Source organism: Apium graveolens, chromosome 4 (genome assembly GCF_009905375.1).
Source record: "Apium graveolens cultivar Ventura chromosome 4, ASM990537v1, whole genome shotgun sequence".
NCBI lineage: Eukaryota > Viridiplantae > Streptophyta > Magnoliopsida > Apiales > Apiaceae > Apium > Apium graveolens.
Window position 1 is genome coordinate 272,635,523 of NC_133650.1, and position 7,396 is coordinate 272,642,918.

Below are 7,396 nucleotides of genomic sequence, written 5' to 3' on the forward strand. Positions count from 1 at the left end.
AAATGTTCTAACTCAAATATAAATATAAGTGTATTGATTAGCACAATGCGGAATAAAACTTAAGTGAATCAAAACAGAAGTAATTAAAAATAAGAGTCTTTAAAAACTTTCTGGTGGATTTGAATGATTCCACCAGAGATATATATTATATATCGAGAGAACCCTGTGTGCAAGAATGCTCACAGCTGCTTACAAATATTGAACTGCTGAGAATACAGAGAAATGCTAAGAATTCTGCTTACAAATATTTCTCTTGTTGTCTCTCAGATACTTGTTTCTATTTGCTACTTCTTGGTTTATATATCACCAAGATTACAAAGTAATAAGACAAGATAATAAAAACAAAAATTATCTAATCTATTACAATGCTACTTCATTACTCTATTCCAGCATCTTTGAATATCTTCATAATAACATGGAAATGGCAATGCTTCTTTGTTCTCGAAAACCCAGTTGAATAGGCTACCACATTCCATTTGCATCCACTTGACGCATGTGACTGTGTTGTCAATGTCAACTGATATTTGAATTCTTTATCCGTCGGGTTCATGATCATCCGTCGAGATATTGATCATCCATCGAGATATTGATCATCCGTCGAGATATTGATCATCCGTCGGGTTATCTATTTGATCATCCGTCGACTTCATTGTAGGTTATCCGTCGGGTAGCAAACTGGCACTTGACTTCATTTCACTTATGCAGAATTACAAGACATCATCTATGTACAATTAATTAACCTATTATGCATATCTAATTAAAGTCAACATGACTTGAATACTACTTACAGAATTTATACAATGGTGAATGCAGAAATGTGCTACAGACTTATTGTTACATAAGCTACTCACTCGATGGATAATAAGACATCATCCGTCGGGATTATAATGAGTCATCCGTCGGGACTATAAATCTTATCCGTCGGGACTATAAATCTTATCCGTCGAGTGCTACATTATTTTACTAAGTAAAATCTACTAAGGTATTTTGTTCAATTAATCATCAAGTACACAACATATACACAACAATAAACATCACTTTGTTAACATTACTTTGTTTGGGATAAAACTGATGTCTAAGTGCCAACATAGACATCACCTTTTACTAAATAAATCGATGTTTAATATCTGATTTTACATCACCTAAATGAAAATATTCGATGTCTATGTGGAAAAAACATAGTTCATTATATGTTTAATCTGTTGTAATAGGTGTAATTTATTTATTAAATTATTTGTTTCTAACATTTTTTGTAAAAAATAATGCATGGACATCAATTTTTTTGCCAAAAATGATGTCTAAGCAAGTAAAGATATCTGGTTATGGTCGATGTCTATTCTAGACATCACCGACATCAACACGATTGCCAAACAACATAGACATCGGCCAAAAATCGATGTCTATGGACATTTTTCTTGTAGTGTATGCATGATATTGGAGATAATCAATAAAATAGACATGTAACAATTAAAGCACATACACCATGATATCGGGTCTCTTTAGCCAACTACATCCGCCCCTTAGAAAGGGATTAGTTGAACATCATCGAGACCATCATGGTATAAGAAAATAAAGAACTCATACCTAGAATCGAGATGAACTTGAGACTTTTATTAATAATAAAATCTTGATACAAGGGAGAAAAATGAAATAGATACAAGAGAGAAATAAGAGATGTGTGAGATGAGATGTTATATGTCTATACAATGAGGCCAGGGGTATATTTATACTAAAAACCTACACATTAGCATTAATTACAAAAATCACCTAATTGATTTACAACAATCTTTGTGACCAAATGCTTGCACATTTTTCCCTTTAAAAACATTTTCGCTCGATTCACCACGATCCTGCTGACTCGTGATGACATATCACAATATTCTAACTTGTGCTCCAATTATTTCCATTTAACGGCAAATTTCGAAAAATCTTTTTAATAACTTGCACAATCAGAATCACCGCAAAACCAAACGTAAAAAGGGAAAATAATATATTAAGTAATTAATATTTATACTAATATTGAAGCAAATCAAGGTTATTGCTACTGGTTACTCCCGAATTTTAAAAATGAAGGAAAACAAGTGAATAGTAATTAAAATAGTTTCACTTGTACCCATAATTGTGTTACACGGAGTTTTTAAAAAGAGGGAAAAAAATGATAATGAATGCAAATTTAACAAATTTTTACTTCAAAATTTTTACTAAAAAATTGGGATTAAAATGAAATGAAGATAATTTACCTTATAAATTGTAACTTCCTTCTCTTTAAGCAAATCTCCTCTTATTTGTTGATGCACTATTTTTATTTTTTCGTTCCATGTAATTTGTTTGAGCCGAGCGTTTAACTTGATGCTTGAGTTGGTATTTTTAATTAAAAGAGTCGAACCCGTTTCACTCTTTCTGGTATGGTTGGTTGTTGTTTTCTTTCACTTTAATATAAACTTTTTGCTCAGGTAAAAAGAAAGAAAAACAATTGCATGCGAGAATACGAAATTGTAAACGAACTCGTAATTAAAATGATCAATCATTTTAGAGTCGTATGAACATAACCGTGCATTACAGGTGCGTCATGGTTTACAACGAACCATAAACCATAAACCAATCACTTGGAAAGCCAGAATCAAACAATAATATATATAGAGTAGTACATACGGAGAATCCATGTGGATTAGTGTTTACAACTTACAGCCCATTCACACAGTTTCAATATGCAAACATTTTGTACTAACCCAATCTCAAAATACATACGGGGTGGGGGAGAATGTTGGAAGCGAAGTTGGATCCATTGATTTCCTGAAACTCCAGAATTCCAAATATGTCTTATTAGTACATATATGTTGAACATTAACTATATCCTATATATATAGGAAACAATAGTTTATGTTGAATTTAACCTGATTAAAGAAGACAAAAATGAGATACTAAAAAAAATTGATTGATTTTTTTTACCATTTCCGTTATTTGAGTTAAAATCCATGATTCAAAAGACAGTAATTAGTTTTTCTAGGTATTTAAGCTAATTAGAACTAGTGCAGTACAATATTAATCATATTATTTTTTAAGTTAATTAACACTAAAATCTTAGTACTCTTTTTAAAATAATAGTAGAACTTCCTTTCAAAAAGAAATATAATAGAACTTCACGATTTAAGAGAAAGTCGAGAAAGTCTAAAATATTCTAACAGTCAAGAGTATAAAATCATGCTAGTTAGCCGACACCTTAAGAATTTAGTGCGACTGATTATATAACTTTGAAGTATAAGCTAGTTTTTCTCTTCTTGCTAAAGTGATTAACAAAACATGCTACAGTTCATGGAATTAAAATAAGAAACTCACCTGTACTTTTCAGTATAAAAAGAAGCTGACGAGCTTGCTGATTTACGCTTCCCCGTCGATTTAACCTCAGATCTCACCACTGTCGTCGGTTTAGGAGTTTTCGTTACATCGGAGACTATTACATTATTCTCCAAAATATCCGAAAGGACTGGTTTCCAGTTTGCAGCTGAGTGCAACTTCTTCAAACGCCGGCCAATCTTTCCCGTGCTTGCATAGTCAATAGTGTTCTTGTTGCCAGATGTGTAATATATAGAGAGAGGCACCACCTTCTCTGGTTGCGGCAACGTTACAGTGGCCTCCTCTGCAGTACCACCAGCACCATAACATAATTTTAGTTCAGAAAAAAATTTCTTCATGTACGTGACCTCGAATTTCTAATGCGCGCACGCACACAGCACGATATGTTAGTATTCTGATAAATTTAACGTGAACTGAGATCTTGTCAACCAACTTTTGATTATGTAAAAGATTGCCAAAACAGAGTTAACGTGAGCGAGCCCCTTTTGGTGACCGCTGAGCAATGAAAGTGCTGCATAGCTTGGTATTTATAGATACAACTAATATGTAGTAGAGATTATTACAAGCCTTTAAGACCAGGTTAAGATGACAGGTGCGTGCAGGATGTCTGTATTGTAATTCTATGTTTAGTCTATTTTTCGTAACAAGAACTCGAAAGCTCGAGAGATAAGAATGATGCGCAATTATTTAAATTTTAGCAATCGATCCATGGGAAAAACAGTGTGGGGGTTTTAAGTCACTTTCTAAATTGAAGATTTTGAAATTATTGAGGTTATTAGTTAGGTTTTTGCATTTACTATTCTCCACCGGTTTGAGATATACTAGCAACAATTTCGAAATTTGCTTTCAGTAGAGTGGGAGAGAAAATAGAAGAAGTAAATGAAAAAATATACGAGTGCTGGAGATGAATGCCATACAGCAGAGGGAAATGCCGATCTACATACACCACAATATGTATTAAATACAAATCCGGAGCAGCTGCACAACCCGCAACCACATCTGCATGTAAATGCCAGAAGAGGATTGATATGTTCCAAAATAAAATATCTTTTAAATAACTTCAAACTTTAATAATTATATTATCAATAACTATATTATCCATGTATCTGGTTATTATATAGGTTTCAGGTTTGACTAATAACAAAAGAGTTGCACTCCACAAAAAACACCTTATATAAAGAAAAATAAAGAGTATCATTAAAATACTTTATATTTTATAAGAAAACCATGTGTTAAGATTAGAATCACAATATTTACCATCGATTAGGTTTAACATATCGAATATAATGTAGGATCTCATCTAAAACTGAAAATTAAGTGTAACATACAATCTAGTGCAGAATTCATTGTAGAATCTTGTTATGGTATTTCAGCGTGGCTAAATAAGTAATATTGCCTCCGTCCCGTTGATTTATATACATCCACTGTTTGCACGCATTTCGAGACTGCTATAACGTATAGTTTCATAATGTTTAATTTTTATTTTTTTGAATAAAAGTTTAAACACAGAACTTTTATTCAGAAAGAAAAAATTTTGAAAAAAATATTATGAAGTTATGTTTTAAATGAGTATTGAAAAGCGTGCCAAAAAGTAATGTATAGAAATCAATGGGACAGAGGGAGTACTAAATAAGCTCTTGAGATTTTCGTAATCGTGTTTGGCTCAAATATCACTGTAATTGATATAACGGCTCTTGTATCACAGGGTATAAAGTAATGATGAGTTGTAATAATATTGGCATTGATATGAATATTACCCTGGCACTTGTATCGAGATGCACCGCACTTGGGGCATATGTCTAAATCTTCATGCTCATTTCGGAATAACACACAGTCATTTGAACAAGCATGTATCTTTTTTACATTTATGTCCATGGGACACAATACATTCTTTGCCTCGTAGGTAGAAGTACGGAGTGCATTACTCGTAGGAAGTATTTCTCCTAAAAATTGAAGTATCTCTGTAAAACTCTTATCACTCCAATTGCATTACTTTTAGCTTACACAACTTTAAGGTTGTTGACAACCTAGTAAATTGATCCTTAAACCCATGATACAGAAGTTTCTTGGAATTGTCAATCAAATTATTAAGAATGTCTGGTTGGTGCATGAAATGATCTTCCATATCTTGTATCATCTCATGTATCCTGTCATTCTCCACATCTTCTTCGTCATTATTCACCATACTATTTCCTCCCTTCCATGTTTTGTACCCGAATCCTAGTAGAGTGTCTTCTTCGCCATGTCAAATCCACTTCACGTAACCCTCTTTGAACCCACGACGATAAAGATGATTTCGCACTGTATCAACATTACGGTACTTTTTAAAATTATTACAATTGCGGCAGGGACATATAAACATTTGTTCTTTTCCCTCTTCGTTCTTTTTTTTCCAAATATAGAATCGCACATGTTAGATATTGAATACAACACAGAGGGGGGGGGGGTTGAATGTGTTTTAGATATTTTTAGCCTTTTTCAAACTTTTATGGATGTATGAATAAAGCAGATAAGAGATGCAGTTATACTATGTTAGCAGAAATAACAACAAACACAATATCTCAAAACTCACTTAATTTTGTTTTAAAATCAAGTTATATCTTGCTACAAATCCATGGTTCTTTATAAGTAAAGATCTCAGCTTCTATCTTGAGAGAGTACTCGAAAATTTAGATCTGTTTGTTACACTTTAAAATAAAGGGCGAGTGTTTACTTTATAGATTAGTAAACACAGGTTTACACAGCATGCAGTAAGATGTACTAAACCCTACTTTAAGTTATCTCTAAAGCTTTCTATTTCTGGCTTAGTGAATCCTTGCCAATCTTGTAGGTCTGTTATCTTCCTTTATCAGTTAATCCTAACCCTTGATCTTGCACTCTTCAAACTGCTTTTGTAGACTTTTCAATCTAAGTGATTAGATCGTTTGTTGATTGATAATCTTGAATTTTTAACTTGTCTGCATTCTGTACTTGAGGTTCATATCGAGATCTCCAGTTTGTTGTATAGAGAACTGACATCTCGATAAGTATAATGGCTTATCGAGATCTCTTAGTTCTCTATAAGTGTCCTTGTCTTGTAGAGATCTCCAAAACTCTGCATGTAGAAATGACTTGTCGATATCTATAAGATCTCTATATACATTTTAACTTGTCGATATCTCTGAGATCTCTAATGAGAAATTGACTTGCCGATATCTCTGAATTCTCTATATGCAGAAATGGCTTGTCGATATCTTCATTTGACTTGTCGATATCTCTGAGACTTCTCTAAAAAGCCGTTTTGGACTTCTCGATAAATCATTCTAAAGTTTTCGAATGACTTCCTATATGACTTGATTTGTGACTTGTAGATATCTTGACTTAAAATATTTTTCCTAAAACAGATTTATTCAACTCCAAGTTTCTTCACCTTTTATCCGAGGCATGTTCTTGTTGATATTCTTCCAGAGTTTATTCTTAGACTTGAGACTGTTCACAGAAAAATACTCCAGTCTGATCTTTAAAATTTTTACAGAATCAAGTAATACAATACAAAATATAAATTTAGACTATCATACAACTAAATCTTAGGATTGTCAATGTGATTTAGTCTTGTTATAGTACAGGCAAGTCTTGCACAACAATATCCCCAATTTGTGAGAAGATTGCTTGTCACAAATTCATGTTTGATAACAAGACTAACTCCAAATTACAATGAAACAATAAAAGATTACATAAAATTGACAGAACACAGATACAACTTTTATACACTAAGTGATTACATGAGTTTAATAAGTACATTCATCACATGAAATTCTCACAGCCTGACTTCTTTCTAATGAGATCCTTAAGATTTACAATTACTTGAAGTTCCTCTATGATTTCAATCCCTCTTAGAGCTTCCACAAGCTTGAGTTAATCATCCAATGAATAACCATTCAAGTAACCAACTCCGAATCTTGAAAATCTGCCAACCTTTATGTTCAGAAAGTGTACATCTTTAGAAATTCTGCTCATCCCCTTTTCCTTAAGCTCATTTGATCTTTGTTCAAACATGGCAATT

At 32.7% G+C, this 7,396-nt stretch overlaps 1 long non-coding RNA gene across 1 annotated transcript; it reads right to left on the reverse strand.

The window, feature by feature from the left end:
- Window positions 1-2,611: 2,611 nt before the first annotated feature.
- Window positions 2,612-4,217, reverse strand: LOC141721003 (uncharacterized). Its single transcript, XR_012574627.1, has 2 exons — window positions 3,337-4,217; window positions 2,612-2,793 (listed from the first exon to the last, which is right to left on the reverse strand). It is a non-coding gene; the product is annotated as an uncharacterized LOC141721003 (long non-coding RNA).
- Window positions 4,218-7,396: the final 3,179 nt, after the last annotated feature.